The sequence below is a fragment of the Elephas maximus genome, chromosome 17 (genome assembly GCF_024166365.1).
Source record: "Elephas maximus indicus isolate mEleMax1 chromosome 17, mEleMax1 primary haplotype, whole genome shotgun sequence".
Taxonomy (NCBI): domain Eukaryota; kingdom Metazoa; phylum Chordata; class Mammalia; order Proboscidea; family Elephantidae; genus Elephas; species Elephas maximus.
This window is the reverse complement of record NC_064835.1, coordinates 65341426-65366040: the sequence shown is the minus strand read 5'-3', so window position 1 is coordinate 65366040 and position 24615 is coordinate 65341426. Positions and strand designations below refer to the sequence as shown.

At 42.6% G+C, this 24615-nt stretch overlaps 1 protein-coding gene across 3 annotated transcripts in view; it reads right to left on the bottom strand.

The window, feature by feature from the left end:
* Positions 1-24615, bottom strand: part of ADD2 (adducin 2) — a 138043-nt gene that overhangs the window by 72275 nt on the left and 41153 nt on the right. The gene's annotated exons all lie outside the window — the stretch shown is intronic.

Sequence of the window (24615 nt, the reverse complement as noted above, 5' to 3'; positions counted from 1 at the left end):
TAGAACCACAGTTTCCTAAATTCAGTTAACTTGATGGACTTTCACAAGTCAGTACTTTATCTTCGTGTTTTTATGGCGTGGAAAACACTTAGTCCAAGAAAGAGATGAGAATTTGATGCTAACGTAGCCTGGACTGGGTACTGAGAAGCTCAGTTTGGTAGATGAGAGATAAACCACTGGCCTATATGCCCCAGGATGAGGGTGGAAGTGGGTAGTTTTGGGGGCTACCATAACAAATTACCACAAACTGGGTGGCTTACAACATCAGAAATTTATTTTTTCACAGCTCTGGAGGCCAGAACCACAAAATCAAGGCTTTGTAAGGATTGGTTCCTTCTAGAGGAATCTGAGGGAGAATCCTTTTCATGCTTCTTTCCTAGTTTCTGGTGCCTGCCAGCAACCCTTGGTGTCTCTTGGCTTATAGCTACATAACTCTAATCTCTGCCTCCATCTTCATGGGGCTTCTTCTCTGTGTCTGTGTCTCAAATCGCCCTCTCCTTCTCTTATAAGGATACCAGCCATTGGATTTGGGGCCCACCCTTAATCCAGGATGATCTCATCTTGAGATCCTTACCTTAGTTACATCTGCAAAGACCCTTATTCCAAATAAGGTCACATTCTAGGTTCCAGGTCCATATATCTTTTGGAGGCCACAATTCAGCCTACTATGGTAGCTTTACCCACTAATGGAGCCTAGGTTTAAAAAAAAAAAAAATGTTGGTTCCCCCCATTCCAATGCAGAAATGGTCAAAAGAAGATACTGATACCTCTTAGCCTGAATTCTTACTACGTTTTCCTACTGGTCTCTTTCTCCAGCCTTCCCTCCTCCAACCCATCCCACATACATGGTTATGTTTCTAAAATGCTTCACAAAACCATCCATGACTTCCCTTTGCCAAGGTAGCCACAAAGCTTTACATGATGAACTGAGTCCAGTTGATCAGTAGTGGCTGTCTGAAAGGCTGTGTAAAAAGGAATTTGAGTCCTCCACTGAATTCAGTCAGAAAAAACATTGGGATTGATTTCCAGTGTCTGCCATGGGCTCAGGGCATGGGGGTCCATTTCTTTCTAGACAACAGGATAAAGTAAAAACACATTATCTTGGCTTTCAAGCTCCTTAACAATTGAATTCAAGCTACCACTAAGGCGTCATCTCCCATTTCCTCTCTATACATGAAACACCCACCCCAGACAAGCACCCATCTTGTCCACCCATGCCAGCCCCCAACGCTCCACACGCATCCTTGCCTCTGGCTGCGCTCAGGCCAAACTTTGCCTCTCTGCCTGATCTAAGGTCTTTCCATTCTCCATTGCCTAATTCTCTCTCCCTCTCCTTGTCTCTAGTACCCCTCACTGACCCTAAACCAGTGTCTCTTCTTAGCTATTACTCATCTTTGCATGTGAGTCAGGACAAAAATGATTAATGGGTGAAGGTCTAGCATTTCCTTCCCCTTAGGCCCTTATCCTTCCTGAACTTCAAGAAGATCCTGCTTTACCTCACTGGCTCAAGTGGGCTTTATGATGTAGAATTCGCAGGGAAGGGAGGTGGGAAAGAACAAGAGGATGGGAACTTCAAGGAAGTTTGTCCATTTTTAGTGGTCTTATTTTGAGAAAGGATCAGCTTTGTGAGGCGCGAGGGCATTGGGTAGCAGAGAAAATGGATTTATAAGACATATTGCTATGGTCTACATACTCCTCTTTTCATATTCAAGAAACACAGGACCTCAGACTATTACAAAGAGCTTTTGGTTACTTAACTCTGTCCTTGTGGCCACAGCAGTGCTCTCAGTCTGGACCTCATGGGTGTGGCAATTGAAACAGGTTTAAGCCTCACATGCTCACTTTTTGACATGACTTGAAAGGCCATCTTCTGCACCTATTTTCCAGGGTCTAGGGTGGATCCCAGGGTGATGGAGTTGGGAAGGCCCTTAAAGCACCCCTCCCCCCTTGCTTTATAGAGAAGGAGACTGAGACCCAGAGAAGTGGGGTCAGCTGACACCTCAAATTTCACTGCAGCTGCTGACATCAGAATGTGACTGTAAATACCACCTACCCGTCAGGAGGCCTAGCCAACGCCGCTGGCATTGAATCAACTCCTACCCATGGCGACCCGTGTGTCACAGGGTAGAACTGCTCCATAGGGTTTTCTTGGCTGTAATTTTTATGGACGCAGATCGCCAGGCTTTTCTCCCACAGAGCTGCTGGGTGGGTTTGAGCTGCCAACCTCTAGGTTAGTAGTCCAGCACAAACCATTTGCGCCACCCAGGGACCTGTCAGGAGAGAGGGATATCAAATCCGTCCCATTTGATTGATTAAAGACACTCAAAAAGATGCTTTGTGTGAAAAATAAGCATTCCAGAAAAGCCTGTTATGGACACTGCCCTTTTGTGAATTATTTTATGAAGAGAAGCACCTTTTTCTCAGGCAGTGATCATCTCTGGTCATGGATAAGGCCCTTTGAACTCTTTGCCTTTGGGTTTGGTCTCATCTCTGCTTCTCCACCCACAGTTATAATCCCTTTCATGCTTCCTCTTCTTTATCTTTTTCCTTCTCCTCCCCTTATACCCCAAAACACACGCTAACACACACACACACCCCCCTTCCCTGAAGGCTTACAAGTCCAGTGCACAAAAAGGTAGACGCAGCTGGTAATGTTTTTTCTGATGGTAGGAGTGGCGGAGTCTCATTAAGGGCCACTCTGGCCTAATTGGCATGATTTTCCCAGGGGGAACCGAGAAGGCTGCACTGAGCTTCTAGCTCTCGTTGAATGTCAGAGCTACAGTAGGGGCCTGTGCCTCTCCCAGCCTGTTTGCTCTCAGAACCCTTCCTCAGCCTTCCCTGCAGCTCCCTGTGTCTCGGGGAGGGCTGGTCCCTGCAGTTCCAGAGTCAGCTGGCTGCCTGCTGGGTTGGGGCAATGGGAGGCACTACCCAGGAGGAAGGGAGATGCCAGGGTATTTCCTCCCGTGTTCTCTGCCTCACGTGGCATCTCTTCCGTGGTACCAGCTTCTGCCAGAGAGGCCACCGTGCTTCCAGCTTCTACAGAGTGACCCTGGGCCCCAGGCTAGGATAATACCACCTCCTCTCCTTTTTTTTTTTTCCTTTACCCTCCAGCCTCAGGGTTAAAGTATCTTCCTGCTGTGGCTAATTGCTGTTTACCCCGTCACATCCTGTTCTGTTTTTGTTTTGTTTTTAGCTCCCCTATTATCTGTGTAGGAAACCCTGGTGGCTTAGTGGTTAAGTGCTATAGCTGCCAGCCAAAACATTGGCAGTTCAGATCCACCAGTTGCTCCTTGGAAACTTTATGGGGCAGTTCTACTCTGTCTTATAGGGTGACTACGAGTCGGAATTGACTTGACAGCAAAGGGTTTGTTTTTCGTTTATTATCTGTGTAAATTTCCTGCATTAAATTCTCTCTGTTGAAATACTTGAAGTGGTTTCTATATTCCTTGTTAGACCCTGATTCATACACAGCCCAACCCTCCCCTCATTAAACCTATGAGAAAACCAAGGCCAAGAGGGGTATGATTTGTGCAAAGAAAGACACAATGAGATTTACTTGTCTTGGGTTTCCTGATTTCTGTCTTCCACACCTCTGCAAAATGGCAGGGAATGCCTTTTTTTTTTTTTTTTACTTTTAAATTCAAAAGTGCCCAGAATCATGGTATCAACAATTTTAAATATGTGGAACAACTATAGTCATAATTCTAGTCCTTTCACTTTCCAAACCTGCCCTCTAGATACCAGAAGCTATTTGAGCCTTCACCCTGGGAGATGGGGCTCCCTACTCTCTATCAATTAGTATAGTTCAGACCGTGGCCATAGCCAGGCTTCTGGCCTAGAAGCCTGCTTCTGTGCCTCAGTTTCCATACTTAAGGAAGTTAAATGATACAGAATTACCATTTCTAGAAAACTTAAGAAATTTCTTTCAATAGATGCAACAAAATTCAACTCCTCAGACTTTTTGACCAGATGGTTTCTCAAATCTGGAAAGAAGGTTTGATTTAATAGTTATTTAAATATGTCACATATTTTAACTACGCAGGCCTTCTGCTAATTAACACTTCATAATTTCTGGAGAGTCCCAGAGGCAATTTGTACCGTTTGTAACTGGTGAAACATAGTGTCAAGAAAATGAATCCCGTTTGTTTCCCAAATTGCAGCACTGGGATGGTATATGTGAAATATCTCATCTATTCCACCCTGTGTGAAGGGGGTGGTGGGGAAAGATGAACATGATCCCCTAGGGTTGGATGATGGGGACACGTGAGCACAGCACCACACTGGACACTTGAACACTGAGGTTCTTCAGAAGGTACATCCCCACCAGAGGCCTGTAGGCCAAGATTAGCTACACAGATGCACATAAATTAAAGCAACCTAACAACAAGAATGGACGCACATGCACACAAAGGCGTAACCACAGCCCTTGAAAGAAAAAGCCAGTCAGTCAGGCAAATTTAACCTAGTCTCTGTGAGCCTGGGAGGCAAGACAAACTAATCCACAGGTGTGGAATGGGGGCTAGGGGCACTCTGCCCTCAAATCTCAACACCCTCTCCCCGCTCCTCTTTGCCTGGAAGTCTATCAAGTAAAGGTATATTTGGCTAATATGTCTCTTCTATTTAAAAGTCAATAGTCCTGAGACAGATTTTTTTTTTTTTGCTATCGACTCAATTCTGACTCATGGAAACCCCCTGTGTGTCAGAGCAAAACTGTGCTCCATAGGATTTTCAAAGGCCATGCATGACCTTTCAGAAGTAGATCACCAGGCCTTTCTTCCAAGGTGCCTCTGGGTGGATCTGAACTCCAGTCTTTTCACTAATAGACAAGCACTCAACCATTTGTGCTACCTAGGGACTTCAAATACTTACTAATCCTCCCTATATCAGTGTGACCTAGTGAGACAGCTTTCTTCCTGGTACTTTGCAGAGACCAGAGGCCTGAGGGGCCAGGAAACCCAAAGAGAACGTGGAGCTCTTAGGGACAGGTACTGGAAAGATCCAGGCTGCCTTATTTTATTTTAACAAGGGGGCCCTGGACACCTAGGGAATTTAGGGGAAAGGGAAATTAGAGGTTGATGAGGCATCCAAAGATGGGATGGTGGAAATCTCTGATTACCCAGGGCTCTGCTAAGATCACCCTACCTAGACAGGCTCCGATTATGCAGACTTAATATCACCCCAGTATTGCTTCTTCTTTTGGGAAAGGAGGAGACGTGAGCAGAAGGCTGACACTGAGACAGAAGACAAAAATAACAGCAAAGACTGAGTGTGCCTGGGGGGAAGCTGTTTGTGTGGAACCTTCTTTCTTGAAACTCCAAAAACTATAAAGCAAAACCAAGATTTAGAAGAGGCTTTCATCTGTCACTGGACTGAAAATTCCAAGAGAGCAAGGCCTTGTCTGACTTTTACCATCACCGTATCCCTGCCACCTAGCACAGCGCCTGAAAGAGAGGAAGTGCTCAATAAATACAGGTTGACTGAATGGGATAGTGCAGACCAAAGTGCTAAGATAACACTCAAGGACCTTCTAATCATGTCATGCCTCAAGACCCACTGGTCATTCATGGTTGCACAATCTCTAGCTAGGAGTTATGAATGGGCTCCTGGAGAAAAGAAACATCTCTCTACAGACCCCTCCAGAGATGTGATGTTGAACTCTGCTGGCTTTTTGCTGCCTTCATTAGGCAGCATTTGCTAAACTGCCAGCCTTCATCCTGTCACATCAGGCATCCCTGGCCTCTTCCTGGCTGATGGCACCATGGCTGCACTAACCTTAAGTTTCTCTTAATGGAACCTTTCTGTTGTTCAACAGATAGCAGGCTCTGAACCAGAAGGCAAGCAAAGGAAATTCTTTGGGGTATTTTCTACCCTTTATTTTTGAGGCAACGCAGGCAAAATGAAACTGTGCGGATATTCTGTTGGAGCCAGCGCTCCTGAGATGCTGCTTAAGGCCATATTTTTAATCTTCTCCTCACCTCTCATTGGGCTAGGAGGATTAAAGGGCAGAGGCAGCAGGTGAGACCCTAGTCATGATTCTGTAGGAAAGTAAACAAAGTTAATGATTTACAACCAAACCATAAAATAGTGCAAAAATATGTAGCATGTGACTTACGGATCTTAACCTTACAATTTACAAAACCATTCTGCCAACCAACCAAAAACAGCACTGTCTTTGACCAGTGATACTCCTAAGTAAAGCCCATCTACAGACATCCAGAGTCACAAGGAAGCTCCTCACTCAGTGCTAAGCTCACAGTCAGTCCTCAATTAATTCCTGTCCAAATGAGGAACATTTGAATGCAATGTGTATTCTGACCAATCCAGATAATATACGTATAAAACAGAGCTTTTCCAGATCCCTGGGTAGACCTTGAACTATCCACCATACAGAGAAGGCAGGGCACTAAGATGGCATTCCAGGCGCTGCATCCTGGGGAAAGACCACTGGACTAATCAAGAAAACCGGGGTTGGGTCCTGGGTCACCAACTAATTTGCTTTGTGATCAACAGCAAGCTTCTGTTTCCTCTCTGGGCCTCTGTCTTCCCACCTGTGAAACAAAGAGCTGAACAAGACAGGTTCTGGCATTCCTTCCAGTTCAGAGATGCTCTCTTCGTGTGAGTCTGTGATTCAGGCATATCCAGTGGTGTCTCTGTGCTTTGTCCATGTCAGGGAAGACCTGAGGTCAGTGAGAAAATGCCCTTTTGTGGGAAATGCCTCCCCAGCTTGATCCTGGGGCACAAGAGGTGGGATGGAGACGTGGGTCCTAGGAAGTGTAGTCAGAGCTGCACGGGAGGGGACAGGGAGATTGCCTCTAGACAAAGGACTCAGCAGGCTGAAGCCCCCTCTGAGCTGAGCCCACTATTTGCCTGGGGAAGTCAGTGTCTTTCATACAGAAAGATGAAGGAAACAAAGGAGCTGCGCAGAGGGCTTTGGAATGCCTCATCTCACCCCTGATTACTGGAGGGAGGGGGACAGGCAGGAGTTAAACTTGAACTACATACAATGCTGTGAACCTCACACGAGGAAACGGAGTCACGGAATCATCTGATGGAAAAGGTACCAGGGTCTAGCCTCCACCTGTCTTCGTACTGAATCCTTCTTCCCTTGCTAAATTCCAATCTCATCCCAATCATTCTCGGCATGTAAGTCCTGATCACAATTTCCCATCTATCTTATCAAGCAGTCAAGAGTTCCACACATTGGCATAGAAACAAAAACAAGACACATGTGAACAAATTAGCTCCTTTATAAGCTGGGGGCCAAGGGCCATTAGATCTGCCATAGGACTGCAATTTTACAGGCTCTTTTCCCTGGGTCTTTCCTGCAGCAGATGTTGCTTCTTGGGGGGAGACGTGAAATCACTGCCACCACGTCTTTCTCCCTGTGATCGTAGGCTGCTTTTTAAGGAGGCTTTAATAATGCATGCATGGGAAAGAAAGGCGGTGCATGAATAAAACACCAAGCTGCTACCAAGACTCACTGCCTTGAAATCGGGCCTGGTGAGGAAAACAAATGGGCCAGCTTCTAGCCTGAATCTTCTGGTTTGCATCAAGAACGTGGGTTTGGATCACAAAGCCTTTTCTTAAGATGTCATCTGACAAGCGGTAGTTTGAGCCAACATGCCAGTTTTAATTGCCTCCCAGCAGCTAACCACACAAATCAGCACCAGCCGAAGGAGGAAGAAATGCTTTTGAGTTAGCCTTCAAGAGTGGTAGGGGTGAGTACATATCTGACTGACAGCTTAAAACATGTTGTCAAAAAGGTGCTGCAGGTCAGATAAAATACATCAAAGATCAGAGGCAAGGATCAGTGGAAAGGAATGGAAGATTTTATATCTGGATTCCCAATTTGCAGGTTACATAACTGATATCACTGTGCCACCTGGAAAGTTTTTAATATTGTTAACAATACAGTAAGAGTTGGTGGGTTTTCAGACATGGGTTGCAGCACCAATAAAGAATGGATTGCCTTTCCTGTCCCCAAGTTCATGTGCTCTTCACAGACACACCAGAGCCCACCCCCAGAAGCAGATGAGCAGACTTGTCTCTGTTGTCAAGGAAACCCGTCTGTTGCTAGCACTAAAATTAGAAAGCCTGGGCCTGGCCTCAGCAGAGCCTTCTGCCCACTGCTCCTGGTGCGCCTGCCATCTCTTGCCACAGGGGACACTGAAGATCCTTTTCCCAAAATCTCTAGCATTGGCCAGTGGAGTAGGGGTTCCAGTGACAGCCCAAACCAACAGTAGACACATGAGCAGTCACACAAACAAACCCATGCAAAAATGAATTTATCCACACACCAAAAACCAAATCCATTGCCATTGAATCGATTCTGACTCATAGCAACCCTATAGGACACGGTAGAACTGCCCATAGGGTTTCCAAGGAGCCCCTGGTGGATTTGAACTGCCAACCTTTTGTTTAGCAGCTGTAGCTCTTAACTACTGTACCAGCAGGGTGCCAATCCACACAGCAAAAAAAAAAAAAAAAAAAACACAGCAAGGGAGAGGACTATTGGAAAGGGCCTGTGACAAGTGCCAAGTGATTGACCTGTGCTATTGGGAAAAGCTTAAGGGAACAGACTTCACCACCAATGCCAGCCCAGCACTTTCTCCCTCCAAAACATCTACCCCACATTTCTCCAAATGGGAGAGTTAGACCACGAGCACCCATCGATCAGCCAAACCTGATACTCTGACCTGGGGCCAGGAGTGGGGTGCACAGGAGCCTTTTGGGGTGAAGCGCCTGGGGGTAAAGCTCCAGGGGGTCCTTAGAAAGTCAAGGTAGCATGAGGGTCTGAGAGGGAGAGGAGGGCCCCAATATCACTAACACCAAGGAAGGGGGAGTCAGACATGGAAAGGAAACAAGTTAATAGAGAGGAGTGAACAGAGGGAGAAAGGTATCTTCAGAGATATGCTCTGTGAAAACCAAGTGGCAGAGAATAAATTAAAGGCGGCTCTGAGATGACATCTGTTGATGATAATCTTGCCCAGAAAACAACCCATGGGTTTGATCTGAACTTCCAGAGCCACTGTTCTGTCTATACCCCCTTTAATAATTTAGCACCCCTCTTACCTTACCTATAGGGTCGCTATGAGTCAGAATCAACTCAATGGCAACGGGTTTGGGTTTTTTTTTTTTTTTTTTGGTATGTTACCTATGGAAACCCTGGTGGCATAGTGGTTAAGAGCTATTGCTGCTAACCAAAAGGTCAGCAGTTTGAATCCACCAGCCGTTCCTTGGAAACCTTATGGGGCAGTTTCACTCTGTCCTATAGGGTCGCTATGAGTTGGAATTGACTTGATGGCAGTGGGTTTTGGTTTTGGTGCCTTACCCAAGGAGCCCTGGTGGCAGAGTGGTTAAGAATTCAGCTTCTAACCTAAAGGTCAGCAGTTGGAATCTACCAGCTGCTTCTTGGAAACCCTACGGGGCAATTCTACTCTGTCCTATAGGGTCACTATGAGTCGGAATTGACCCTACAGCAACAAGTTTGGTTTTTTGGTTTACCTTACCTACTGGAGTCCCTGGGTGGTGCAAACGGTTAATATGCTTGGCTGCTAACCAAAAGATTGGAAGTTTAGGTCCACCCAGAGGTGCCAAGAAGAAAGGCCTAGTGATCTACTTCTGAAAATCAGCCACTGAAAACCCTATGGAGCACAGTTCTATTTGACACACATAGGGTTGCCATGAGTAGAAACTGCCTCAATGGCAACTGGTTTACCTCACCTACTTAGATACGTATTTTATCTGCCCTTTTAAACCACAGCCCTGAAGGATCAATTTCTGACCCATCTTTCCACCCCCCATAGCCCTGGAAGAGCAGCTTGCACATGCTAGGGACTGATGAGGGTTTGCTGAGTATTCATAAATGAATGAATTCTTATTCTAAACATGAAGAAACCACATACAGAAGGTGTTGAAATTTTTGAAATGATTGTGAGAAAGAATTTCACAAGATTCCCATCTTTAGAGTTCAAAAAGTATTAGCTGGGTTTTCACTTCTACTGGGGCTTTGTCCTACCGCCTCAACTGCTGTGACTGTGGTTGCCTTATTATTATCAAGAGTAATGATGACAATGATGATTATTTTTGTTAGCAAAAGTGACAAAAGCTATAGTGAGACATTTGAACAGAGAAATGAGGGAAATAAGATCACCTTATGGATTTTTTTTTTTTATGGATTAAACCCTAAGAGACCCACACCTTGCTTTGGGGCACAGATTTGCATAATGATTAACTAAAAGAGAAAGTGACTCCTTGGCCAGTAGGACTCCACTTTCACCTGACAGTGTCTGGCACATCAAAACGCCATCACACACCTGGGTCAATCCTGGAGGGATGGCATAGTCGTAGCGACACTGCTCATGCAACCCAAAGTTTAAAATAAATCTTTTACATGAATTTACCAAAAACCATTAAGTACACCCCTTTGTCCTCTGCACATTCACCACCCCAGACCAGATCTGTTGTGGTGGAGTCAATTCTGACTCACAGCGACCCTTTAGGACAGAGTAGAACTGCCCCATATAGCTTCCAAGGAGTGCCTGGTGGATTCAAACCACCGACCTCTTGGTTAGCAGCCATAGCTCTTAACCACTATGCCACCAGGGTTTCTACACTCTCACCACACTTACCCACATACCTTTTTGATCGAACCCCCAACCTCCCCACACAAAAAAGCTCCTCCTTCCTGGCCCCCAGCCTGCTCTAACTTACTCTTACTTGTGCCTGCCTTCCTTCCTCTCCCTCTCCCTGCAAACCTCAACTTTATCATGTAAAGAGTTCATTGAATAAAGGCTTCCTGCACCAACTCTGCCCACCTCACCTCCCAAGCCCCATCTCCAGTCCCCTATTTTCCATCACAAAAGCCAGAAGAACTGGGCTGACAGGCAGCTGTTACTTCCCTCTTCCAGAGGGCAGAACAGGGCAAGTAAAGAAACCATGTCTACAAAAACAGTCTTCTTTAACTGCCGAGGGGTGGGAGGTGCAGAAATGTTGAGAACAATCAGAGATGGTGATGACTTTTGTCCCATCACATGGGGACTACATGAGGAAGCAGGAGAATGGGACAGGCGTGAAGGCAGAAACGAGAGACTCACAGGGGCAGTAGTTGGCAGTATCTGTGCTCAGAGCTGTATGAAGGGGTGGGCCAGCTGGGCAGATGCCTGGAGCGCTAATCATCAAGCAGTGTTAAAACAGGATTGGCATAAGGTAGAAATAAAACGCCAGTTAACTCAGGTTTCCGTGCATGACAACTCACATTATAGTGACATTTAAGCTGGTCCTGCTCCCACTGAGTGGACAGCCCTCCTGAGCAGAAAACTTGTGATAGTTTCTTGTCTGTTCGGACCTAGAATTTCTACGTAGTTTTGCAAACTATCCCTCTATGTTTCGCTGTATAACCATGACACTGTGTAACCATGACAGTCCCCTGAAGGTGGCCACTGTATTCAACCAAAATTTCTAAACCAAGTAAGACATGACATAGTGCTATGTGCGTGTGATTTAGCTTATTATATAATGTTTAGGCTTGATTCAGGGAGCCCTGATGGCACAGTGGTTAAGTGCTTGGGTGCTAACCGAAAGGTCATCGGTTCGAACCTACCAGCTACTCCAAAGGAGAAAAATCCTGGCAATCTGCTCCCGTAGCCTGGAAAACCCTATGGGGCAGTTCTATTCTGTCCTATATGGTTGCTATGAGTCAGAATTGACTCGACGGCACACAATAGCAATAGAATTGTTTCATATACCTATCAAGAAGCTTCCTAGTTCACAAAATTTTAATATTTTTAATTCTAAAATTTTTAATATTTTCATTATTTTGGACATGAAGACAATCTATTTATCCCCATTCTTGCTTTTTAAAAATGTGTTGAATGAATAACTAAGTAATATCAGCTTAGAGGGAGGCAGAATCATTAGCTCACCTAGGATGCCCACAGGTAGTGTCCCTCCCTGCCCATGAAAGCACAATTTAGGAGACAGGGAGACCATCCTTGTTATAAAAAGGACTCTTCAGGATTGATACTGTTTTGAAACATTTGATTCATCCAAGTTGTGTTCTGATCTCATCTCCCTAAGATCTGATTGCGATTCAGCTTGTCATATACATGTGAATCTCAAAGAGAGCAGGTTGTGATCTTTACCGTCACTTGTTATTATCCCCATTTTACCGAAAATGAAACTGAGACCCAGAGAGTTTAAGCAGCTTGCTCAGGAGCACACAGTAAGTGGCAGAGCTGAACACTTGTCTAATAAAACAAAACAAAACCTGGTGCCATCGAGTCGGTTCCAACTCATTGCAACCCCATAGGACAGAGTAGAACCCCCACAGGGTTTCCACAGAGCAGGTGGTAGACTCAAACTGCCAATCTTTCAGTTAGCAGCTGAACTTTGTCTTATTCAAAGCCCTGTGCACTATGAGGCCTCCAGTCATTTCTACAGCTTATTTTGTTAAATAAATTAAACACTACATCAGAGACTTACTTCTAAACAAGAATAAAAATTCAGTAGGAAAAGACCAGAATCTTTAAAATTATTACAAATGTTATAAGAAATTCCAGTTTAGGATCATAACTGGCTATTGATTCATAACTCACCCTCCCCCATCTTCTCACTAAAATCCAGCATCAGCTCACGCACAAATCAGATCACCACTCCTGAGTACTCCAACAATGACAATTAGCCTACAGCCAGAATGATGGAGGAACGTTTATTTACTCATCACAAGATATATGAGGCTGTAAACAGAGGCACCAACAGTGACTAAGGCAGGCACTTGTCTTTGCGCTGGAAGGCGAGGCCTTGTTCCTCCCCCACCACCTGTCTCCTGGTTCAGGGTCTGTACCCTCCCAAATACTTAGCGACCTTACCATTGTGATGTTGCACCTCCAGTGGCCACAGTCATTTCACACATAGATCAGCCCCTGTTAGCATCTCTCTTGCCACACCTGTACCAGGACTGCAGGGTCAGGCATGCAATATGGCCAGGGGCAGGCATGGATTCCAATGCTATGTTGCAACCAGAGATTTGAAGACAAAAATAAGTGTTGGCTGCAACAGGATGTGTGTGTGAGTCAGACAAAATCCACCTGTGAGTTACTTGTAAGGAGATATATCCATGTCAGAGTCATACAAAATGGTTAAAAATGGTCAGCCGGATATGTATGTACCAGGAAAGAAAAAATAAATTGAAATAAACTGTAGATTGTAGTATTTACATCAGAGACAATAAAATTCTAGATAAAGCTCTAGATGACTCAAAGATTGTTTTTGTATTTGGAAAGAGGAAGTTCCACAATGGAAATATTGAATTAAACTATCATGTGGCAAATAACATAATATTAGACTATATAAAGCAAAAACTGTCAGCAATGGGTAAGAAAATAACAGAAAAACAATAATAATGGATTATATTAATAAGATTCTCATTCCTTGATAGATTAAAAGGTTTTAAAAAGGAGGAAGGGCAGATATTTAAAAAAAAAAAAAAGTCTGCATAGATTGATGTTATAGATTCCCAGAAAAATTTATGTTGACATCTTAATCCCTGACCTATAAATATGACCTTGTTCGGAAATAGGGTCTTTGAAGACATTGTCAGTTAAATTAACATGAGGTCGTACTGGAGTAGGGTGGATCCTAATCTAACCTGAGTGGTGTCCTATAAAAGAGGAGAACAGACACGGAGACAGAGGGAAAATAACCATGTGACCACAGAGTTATGCTGCAGTTACAAGCCAAGGAAGTCCTGGGGCTACCAGAAGCCAAGACAAGAAAGGATCTTCTTCTGGAGCTTTTGGAGAGAACATGGCCCTGCCAACACCCTAAATTTGAACGAGTAATCTCCAGAATTGTGTGACAATAAATTTCTGTTCTTATAAGCCACCAAATTTGTGGTATTTTGTTACAGCAGCCTAGGAAACTAATAAAGTTGATTAACTAGACTAAAAAGTATCCCTCACTATTCACATTCTCACAATACAAACTCAGGAATCTAATCATAGATTTGGGTAGCAAGATATACTTGTATATTGAACATTTATGTTACAGTAAGTAATTTCATTGCAAGCATCTAGAGTAGGCTGAAATGCTAGTTAAACAAACACTTCAGCGAAGTATTTCTTCATTCTAGGGAAATCATCATTTATCCAAAGGTAGACAGTTTTTTTTTTTTTTTTTAATTTCGGGGGTCTAAAATGTTTTTGATGCACATATTAAAATATGAAAAGTGACACAGATGACATGATCTTACATGGAGAAAACTCTACAGAGTCTCCCCCCCCACACACAGACACAAAACTGTTAAAACTAAAAAAAGTATTCAACAAAGTTGCAAGATACAAAATAAATACAAAAAAATTAGTTCTATTTCTATACACTGTTGTTGTTAGGTGTCATCAAGTTGATTCCACCCCATAGTGACCCTGTGTACAATAGAACGAAACACTGCCTGGGGCTGTACCATTCTCATAATCATTGCTATGTTGGAGCCCGTTGTTGTAGCCACTGTGTCAATCCACCTAGTTGAGGGTCTTCCTCTTTTTCACCGACCCTCTACTTTATCAAGCATGGTGTCCTTCTCCAAGGACTGGTCCCTCCTGATAACAGGTCCAAAGTGCTTGAGACGAAGTCTCGCCATCCTCGCTTCTAAGGAACATTCTGGCTATACTTCTTTCAAGACAGTTTTTTTGTTCTTCTGGCATTCAATATTCTTCACCAACACCATAATCCAAAGGCATCAATTCTTCTTTGGTCTTCCTTATCCATTGTCCAGCTTTCACATGCATGAGGCAATAGAAAATGTCATGGCCTGCATCAGGTACACTTTAGTCCTTAAAGTGACATCCTTCCTTTTCAACACTTTAAAGAGGTCTTTTGCAGCAGATTTGCCAAGTGCAATACATCATTTGATTTCTTGGCTGCTGCTTCCATGGGCTTTGATTATAGATCCAAGTAAAATGAAATCCTTGACAACTTCAATCTTTTCTCTGTTTATCATGATGTTGCTTATCTGTCTAGTTGTGAAGGGTTTTGTTTTCTTTATGTTGAGGCATAATCCATACTGAAGGCTGTAGTTTTAAACCTTCGTCAATGAGTGCTTCGAGTCTTCTTCATTTTCAGCAAGCAAGGTTGTGTCATCTGCATATGACAGGGTGTTAATGAGTCTTCCTCCAATTCTGATGCTACATTCTTCATATAGTCGGCTTCTCAGATTCTTTTTTTAGCACAGAGATTGAATAATTATGGTGGAAGGATACAACTCTGACACACACTTTTCCTGATTTAAAACCAGGCAGTATCACCTTGTGATACAGATCACTTTGTTCTGTTTGAACAAATGCCTCTTGGTATTCCACATGAGCACAATTAAGTGTTCTGGAATTCCCATTCTTCAAAATGTTATCCAAAATTTGTTACGATCCACACAGTCAAATGCCTTTGTGTAGTCAATAAAACAAGGGTAAACATCTTTCTGGTATTCTCTGCTTTCAGCCAAGATAAATCTCACAGCAGCAATGATATCCCTGGTACCATATCCTCTTCTGAATCAGGCTTAATTTCTGGCAGTTCTCTGTCGATGTGCTGCTGCAACTGTTTTTGGATTATCTTCAGCATAATTTTACTTGTGTGTGATATTAATGATGTTATTCGGTAATTTCCACATTCTGTTGGCTCACCTTTCTTTGGAATGGGCAGAAATATAGATCTCTTCCATTCCGTTGGCCAGACTGCTGTCTTCCAAATTTCTTGGCATAGACCAGTGAGTACTTAGTGTTGCATCGTGTGCCGAAACATTTCAATTAGTACTCCGTCATTTCCTAGAGCCTTGTTTTTTGCCAAGGCCTTCAGTACAGATGGACTTCTTCCTTCAATACTATTGGTTCTTGACTATATGCTACCTCCTGAAATGGCTGAACGTCAACCAGTTTTTTTAGAGCAGTGATTCTGTGTATTCCTTCCACCTTCTTTTGAAGCTTCCTGCATCTTTCAATATTTTGCCCATAGAATTCTTCAATATTACAACATGAGGCTTGAATTTTTTCTTCAGTTCTTTCAGCTTGAGAAATACTGAGCATGTTCTTCTCTTTTGGTTTTCTGACTCCAGGTCTTTGCACATTTCATTATAAAATTTGTTATAGATTGAATTGTGTCCCCAAAAATATGTGTCAACTTGGCTAGGCTGTGATTCCCAGTATTATATGATTGTCCACCATTTTGTCATCTGATGTGATTTTCCAATGTGTTGTAAATTCTACCTCTAAGATGTTAATGAGGCAGGATCAGAGGCAGTTACGTTAATGAGGCAGGACTCAATCTACAAGATTAGGTTGTATCTTAAATCAATTTATTTTGCCATATACAAAAGAGAAGCCAGTGGAGAGACAGGGAGACCTCCTACCACCAAGAAAGCAGAGTTGGTAGCAGAGATCGTCCTTTGGATCCTGGGTCCCTGCACTGAGACACTCCTAGACCAGGGGAAGATTGATGACAAAGACCTTCCCCCACAGCCGACAGAGAGAGAAAGCCTTCCCTGGAGCCGGCACCCTGAATTTGGACTTCTAACCTTCTAAACTGTGAGAGAATAAATTTCTCTTTGTTAAAGTCATCCACTTGTGGTATTTCTGTTATAGCAGCACTGGATAACTAAGACAATACTTTACTTTGACTTCGCAAGCCACCCTTTGAAATCTTCTCTTCAGCTCTTTTACTTCATCATTTCTTTCATTCACTTTAGCTACTCTGTGTTCAAGAGCAAGTTTCAGAGTCTTCTGACACCCATTTTTGTCCTTTCTTTCTTATCTTTTTCATAACCTTTTGCTTTTTCATGTATGATGTCCCTGATGTCATCCCGCAACTGGTCTGTTCTTTAGTCGTTAGCATTCAGTGAGTCAAAGCTGTTCTTGAGATGGTCTCTAAATTCAGGTGGGATATACTCAAGGTCATATTTTCGCTCTGGTGGACTAGTTTTAATTTTCTTCAGCATCCACTTGAACTTGCATATGAGCAACTGATGGTCTGTTCTGCAGCTGGCCCCTGACCTTGTTCTAACTGATGATACTGAGCTTCTCCATTGTCTTTTTCCACAGATGTAGTCGATTTTATCCCTGTATATTCCATCTGAAGAGATCCACATGTACTGTCACCATCTGTGTTGTTGAATAAAGATATTTGCAATGAATAGGTCATTAGTCTTGCAAAATTATATCAAGTCATCTCCAGCGTCCCTATCTCCAAAGCTATATTTTCCAGCTGCCAAGTCTCTTCCAGCTTTAGCATTTCAATCACCACAATTATCAATGTATCTTGATTGCATGTTTAATCATTTTAGACTACAGAAGCTGGTAAAAAATCTTCAATTTCTTCATCTTTGACATTAGTGGTTGGTGCATAAATTTGAATAATAGCTATAGTAACTGGTCTTCCTTGTAGGTATATGGATATTATTCTATCACTGACAGGGCTGTACTTCAGGATAGATGTTGAAATATTCTTTTTGAGAATGAATGTGATGCCATTCCTCTACAATTTGCCTTGTCATTCCTAGCTTAGTAGTCCATATGATTGTCTAATTCAAAATGGCCAGTATCAGTCCATTTCAGCTGACTAATGCCTGGGATATAGATCTTCAAGCATTCCATTTCATTTTTGACAACTTCCAATTTTCCTAGATTCGTACTTCGTACATTCCATGTTCCAATTATTAATGTATATTTGCAGCTGTGTCTTCTCATTTTGAGTCGTGCCACAGCAGCAAATGAATGTTCTGAGAGCTTGGCTCCATCCATATCATTAAGGTCAATTCTGCTTCGAGGAGTCAGTTCTTCCCCAGTTATATTTTGAGTGAGTTCCAACATGAAGGGCTTATCTTCTGGCACTATATTAGACAATGTCTCACTGCTATGCATAATGTTTTCACTAGCCAATTTTTTTAAGAAGTAGATTGCCAAGTCCTTCTTCCTAGCCTGTCTTAGTCTGGAAGCTCCACTGAACCCTGTCCACCATGGATGACCCTGCTGATATTTGAAATACCAGTGGCATAGTATCCAGCATCACAGCAAAAAGCAAGCCACCCAGTAAAATACTATACTCTAGTGTGATGGTTAAGGTTGTGTGTCAACTTGGCTGGACCATGATTCTCAGTGGTTTGGCAATTATGATGTAGTTTGGCAGTTATGTAATAATGTAATTACCTCCATGGTATGATCTGCTATGAGCAGCCAATTAGTTGAAAGGGAGTTTTCTTTCCTTGAAAGGGTCCGTGGCCTGCATCCAATGTATGTGGACTTTCTGGCAAAACTTGTGGGCTTTTGCTCACTCTGGATCCTGCATCTGACCTCCAGTTCTTGGGACTTGAGCTAGAAGATTACCTTCCGATCTTGGCATTTCTCAGCCTCTGCAGCCTGTGAGCCAGAGGCCTGCCATCTTACCTGCCAATCTTGAGATTGGTCAGCCTCTGCAGCCTGTGAGCCAGAGGCCTGCTGTCTGACCTGCCAATCTTGGGTTCACCAGCTTATTCAGTCTCTGATTCAGTGCTTCGTGGCACTGTTTGAAAATGGGGTGTGGGAATAAGAAACAACCCTATAACAAAGATGCGGTTGTCATTGTTAGTTGCTCTTGAGTTGGCCCCAACATACATATATATATGCTTCACTGGTTTTGTTTCTCTAGAGAACCCAGCCCAAGACATCTAGTAATGAACAATTCCAAAAGGAAATTAAGAAAACAATTCCATTTGCAATAGCAACCAAAAGAATAAATTTAACCAAGGAGGTAAAGGACTTGTACACTGAAGAGTATAAAACATTGCTGAAAGAAGTGAAAGAATACGTAAATGAATGGAAAGTCATCCATGTTCATGGATAGGAGGACTTAATATTGTTAAGATGACAATACTATCCAAAGCTATACACAGATTTAACACGCTCCTTATTAAAATCTCAATGGTGTTCTTTGCAGAAATGGAACATTCCATCCTAAAATTCATATGGAATTTCAAGGGACCCTGAATAGATAAAATAATCTCAAAAAAGAAGAACAAAGTTAGAGGGCTCGTACTTTCCAATTTCAAAATTTATTACAAAATCATAGTACTCAAAACAGTGTGGTTTTGGCATAAGAATAGACATATAGGCAAATGGAATACACTTGAGAACCCAGAAATCATCAATTGACTTTTAAGGTTGCCAAGACCATTCAATTTGGGAAGAATAGCCTCTTCCACAAATAGTGCTGGGAACACTGGATACCACTTGAAAAAGAGTGAGGCTGGACCCCTACTTTACACTATATACAAAAAAAAAAAAAATGGATCACAGACTTACATTTAAGAGCTAAAACCATAAATTGCTTAGAAGAAAACATAAGGAAAAAAATCTTCATGACTTTAGATTAGGCAGTAGTTTCTCAAATATGACACCAAAAGCACAGGCAACAAAAGAAAAAATTGATAAATTGGAGTTCAAAATTTAAAACCTTTGTGCCTCAAAGGATCCTATCAAGAGAGTGAAAAGAATACCCACAGAATGGGAGAAAATATTTGCAAATCATGTGTTTGATAATGATTTAACATCCAGAATATATAAAGAACACCAATTCAACAGCAAAAAGACAAAACCCAATTAAAAAATGGGCAAAGGGCTTGAATAGGCATTTCTCCAAAGATCTACAAATGGCTAATGAGCACTTGAAAAGATGCTCAACATCATTAGTCATTAGAGAAATGTAAATAAAAACCACAGAGAGATACCACTTCATACCCACTAGAATGGCTATTAAAAAAAAAAAAAGCAGAAAATAACAGTGTTGGTTGACAATGTAGAGAAATTGGAACCCTCATACATTCCTGGTGGAAATGTAAAATGGTGCAGCCACCATGGAAAACGGTTCTTCAAAAAGTTAAACACAGCAGTACCAAATGACCCAGCAACTCCACTCCTAGGTATATATACAAAAGAATTGAAAACAGGGAGTCAGATATTCATAGCAGCGTTATTCACATTAGCCAAAAGCTGGCAACAACCCCAGGTGTCCATCAACAGATGAATGCATGAACAAAATGTGGTATATCCATACAATGGAATACTAGGCAGCCATGAAAAGGAATGAAATTCTGATACATGCTACAATACGAATAGATGAACCTTGAAAACATTGTGCTAAGTGAAAAAAGCCAGAAACAGAAGGACAAATATTGTATGATTCTCCTTATGTGAAATATCTAGAACAGGCAACTTTGGAGACAGAAAATAGTTTAGAGGTTACCACGGTCTGGGGAATGGAGAAAGAGAGAGTTAGTTCTTAATGAGTATGGAGTTTCTATTTGGGCTGAAGAAACGGTTTTAGAAATAGTGGTAATGGTTGCACAACATGTTGGATGTAATTAATGCTAGCGAATTGAACACTTGAAATTAATTAAAATGGCAAATCTTATGTTATATTTATTTTACCAAAATTTTTTTAAAAAGTTAGAAAAATGAAAAATGAGTTTCTCCCTCCCCTGCCAGATTTCACCAGCCTGAGTGGAAGAAGATGGTCAAAAAGAGGGATAAATTGCCCTGTAGAACAAGTATCAGGAAATCAGAAGTGGTGCACCAACAGCAAATGGGGAAAAGATGGGTGATCTAAAGATAGACCAAGGTGGGAGGGTAGGGGCAAGAGTGTGGCAAAGAACTGAAACCTAGAGAAGGAAACAAACAAAAAAAAAAAAAAAACACAGTTGCCATTGAGTTGATTTCAACTCATGGCGACCCATGTGTGTCAGAGTACAATGTGCTCTATAGGGTTTTCGATGCTGGTTTTTTGGCAGTAGGTCACCAAGCCTTTCTTTCAAGGTGCCTCCGGATGCCCTTGAGCCTCCAACCTTTTAGTTCCTCTCCAACACTTAACCTTTTGCACCACCAAGAGACTCCACAGAAGGAAACAGCAGGCGAGAAATTCTGCTTGACAGAGAACGACCAATAAATTTCAAGAATCATTTATGTTTGACACTGAATTTAAAAGTGGCTTCCTGCCCTGTGCTCTAATTACCCTCTGATGTGCCTAATCCTTTGATTAAAAGTCTGACCTGCAGAAGAGCCTTGTGTTAGTGGTGCTTTGGGAGAATAAAGGACAAAGAACAGTGCTTAGCGAGGGCAAATGCATTATAGAAAGAGGGCAGCTCCTCTGGGAAGCAAGCTCTCAAGTATGATGGACACTATTTGTTTACCAGTGTCTGGTCCTCTCCACTTTCCGGCACAAGAGAGGATGGCAATTCTCCACCCCCTTCCAGTTCAGCGTTGTGTGCCTTTTTGTGGTCAATGAAATATAAACAGGAGTTCTGGGAAGCAGCATTCCAAAGCCCTTCCTCTGCTGCAGCCTCCAGCGATTTTGCAGGTGGCGGCACCTCCATCGGCCTAGGTCTCCGGATAAGGAAGACATGCGTAAGGTCCCCCAACAACATTCCACCGACATGTAGAAGGGGCAAGAAATACAACTCTGTTGTATTCAGACATTTAGATCATGGGGTGGCTCGATACTACAGTGTAGCTCCCCCATCCTGACTACTAGCCAGAGTGAGGTCACAGTCTCAGAAGCAGCAATAACATGGAGTGGGGGTAAACAGAGAAGGGCAAGCCCCTCCACCCAGAAAACCTCAGGGAATCTGTAAAACGCACTTGCCACACTTTGTACAGTAGGAGTTTTAGTCATTTCTATTGCATAATAATAAATAAACTAATAAGGTAAACTGCATATTAAAAGCAGGCTGGAGGTCTTGAAGATACTTGGGTTCTACATTCGTGGAACATTTATAAAAACTGATCACATATTAGACAACAAAGGAAATTCCAATACACCCAAAAAATTGAAAAAGACATTCTCTGACTAAAACAGATTAAAACTAGATAAGTTTTAACGCAACAATAAAAAAAAAAAAAACTGCCACCAAGAAGTTTTAAAACTCTCCCTTAATAACTTTTGTTCAGAAAGGAATTCTAAACTGCCATCTTATATCCTTTAGAAAATACTGAAGAGCACACTACGTATCAACAATTGTGGGCAACAGCTAGAGTCATTTTTAGAAACAAACTTATAGATGTTAGACCTTTTGTTAACAAATAAGAATAAAAATAAAATATCTAAGCATTCAACTTTAAAGTTAGAAAAACAAAAGATAACTAAGATGAAAGAATTAATACCATAATGAAAAACAAAAAGAAAGATTGATAAATACAGCCTAGAGTTGGTAACAATTAAACAGACACATCTCAGCGATTCAGTAAAGAGAAGCAGCAAATATGTAAAACTGGAGACAAGAAAGGGAATATATCAAATGATATACAGATAACAAAAACTCATGAGGGCTGGGGGTGGTGAGAAAACGGAGCAGGAAGAGACCACCAGCAAACAGTCAGCTCAGCCCATGAGTGAGAGAGGTGGAGGTGGGCGCAAGAGGGAGGGTGTCATAGATTGAATTGTGTCCCCCCAAAATATCTGTCAACTTGGCTAGGTCATGATTCCCTTGTATGATTGTAGGATCGTCTACCATTTTATCTTCTAATGTGATTTCCCTAAATGTTGTAAATCCCATTACTATGATGTAATAAAATGGATTAGCGGCAATTATATTGATGAGGTCTACAAGATTAGGTAGTCTCTTAAACCCATCTCTTTTGAGATATAAAAGAGAGAAGTGAGCAGAGAGACATGGGGACCTCATACCATCAAGAAAGCAGTGCCAGGAGCAGAGCACGTCCTTTGAACCTGAGGTTCCTGCGCTGAGATGCTCCCAGACCAAGGGAAGGCTGATGGCAAGGACTTTCCTCCAGAGTCAACAGAGCAAGAAAGCCTTCTCCTGGAGCTGATGCCCTGAATTTGGACTTGTAGCCTACTAGACAGAGAATAAATTTCTCTTTGTTAAAGCCATTCACTTGTGGTACTTCTGTTACAGCAGCACTAGATGACTAAAACAGGGATTGGCCTTGCTTTGGAAAATGGCTATTTATTTGTATGGGATGTTAGCATTTAATCTGGCAACTTCTAGGGAGAGTCAGATTTTCAACAAACTCCATGTACATTCTAAACATAGAAAACAATCTGGTTCTGGTTTGCAGTTGTTGGGGAGGGAAGAACAGATGCATTATCATGACTAGTTCCTCATGCGTCACACTGCCTCAGATCAACATGGTCGCCTCAGATGGGACTGGCTTACCAAGTACCGTTAGTTATTGGAGAGGTGAGAGGGAGCCGCAGTCTACCTGGGGAACAACCTGCCCCGAGATGTAAGTACAAGTGTGCACTAAACCTTTGTGGGTGGTGAGGATCCAGACCCTACCTCTCCTTCCAGGGCCAGGGAAACCCCTCCTCCAATTTCAGCTCTTCCTTAAAATCTAACTAAAACAAAAAACAAACCTGTTGCCTTCGAGTGCGTTCCAACTCGTGGCAACCCCATGTGTTACAGAGTAGAAATCTGCTCCATAGGGTTCGCTTAGCTGTAATCTTTGTGGAAGCATTTCACCAGGCCTTCCTTCCCGGCACCGGATGAGTTTGAACTGCCAACCTTTAGGTTAGTAGTTGAGCACAAACTGTTTGTGTCACTCAGGGACTTAAAAAATCTAACTAGTGACCCTCGTCTGCAGCTCTAACTAAGCATCACTACTTATTGCTCTCCTTTGTCATTTAATTAACATCCAACCCTCTCTCTCTTTCCCCCTCCTTCCCTCACTTCACTTGCCCCTCAGACCTGCTCTTAACCACCCTAGACTCAGGAGGCCAGAATCATAATCCCAGTCACACACACCCACACCCACACCCACACACACACACATACACTCCACTCAGCTGTGGGTTAACAGGCAAATCCAGTAACCAATGTTGACACCTCTCTAATCGGCAATAAAGTGAGGATTTTGGACAGGATTGGAAGTTTTCAAACTGTGTTCTGAGAACCCTGAGGGTTCCAAAAAGGAACATCAGGTGTTCTACAAGCATTTGACTCAATCTGCTTTAACTATTTGGAAAAAAAAGAAAACCAAAAACCAAACCCAGTGCCGTCGAGTCAATTCCAACTCATAGCGACCCTATAGGACAGAGTAGAACTGCCCCATAGAGTTTCCAAGGAGCACCCGGTGGATTCACTGACCCTTTGGTTAGCAACCGCAGCATTTAACCACTACGCCACCAGGGAACTATTTGAAAGACTATAATAAACCACTCTTTTAAAATCCCTAATTTAAATATACCTGAGACCAGCAATATCTTGTGCTGACTCTTCTCTGACTTCAGAGTAAAGCTTCTCTGCCAGCCACTATAGGTTCGAGAACTACCTAAAACATGTCCTTGACTAAGACAGTTCTATCTCTGGGCTGGTCATTTTTTAATAGAGAAAAGCCTGTTATGCCTGCTCAAAAAGCAAGTACACCACCTGAGAATATGTGCACTGGGCCCAGTGAACGCCATGAACAGCTTAGAGTCAGCTCTTGCCATGGTAAAACTTGGTTCTAGGTATTTGTGTTTAACTTTTTAATATTTATGCATGTTTCTTCCAGGTGAGATGAAACAATAGTCCTTAAAAAGAGAAATGGACTTTTGGTTGAAAAGGAAATTTTAAAAAAGAACATGATGGTGCCTGCGACCAGA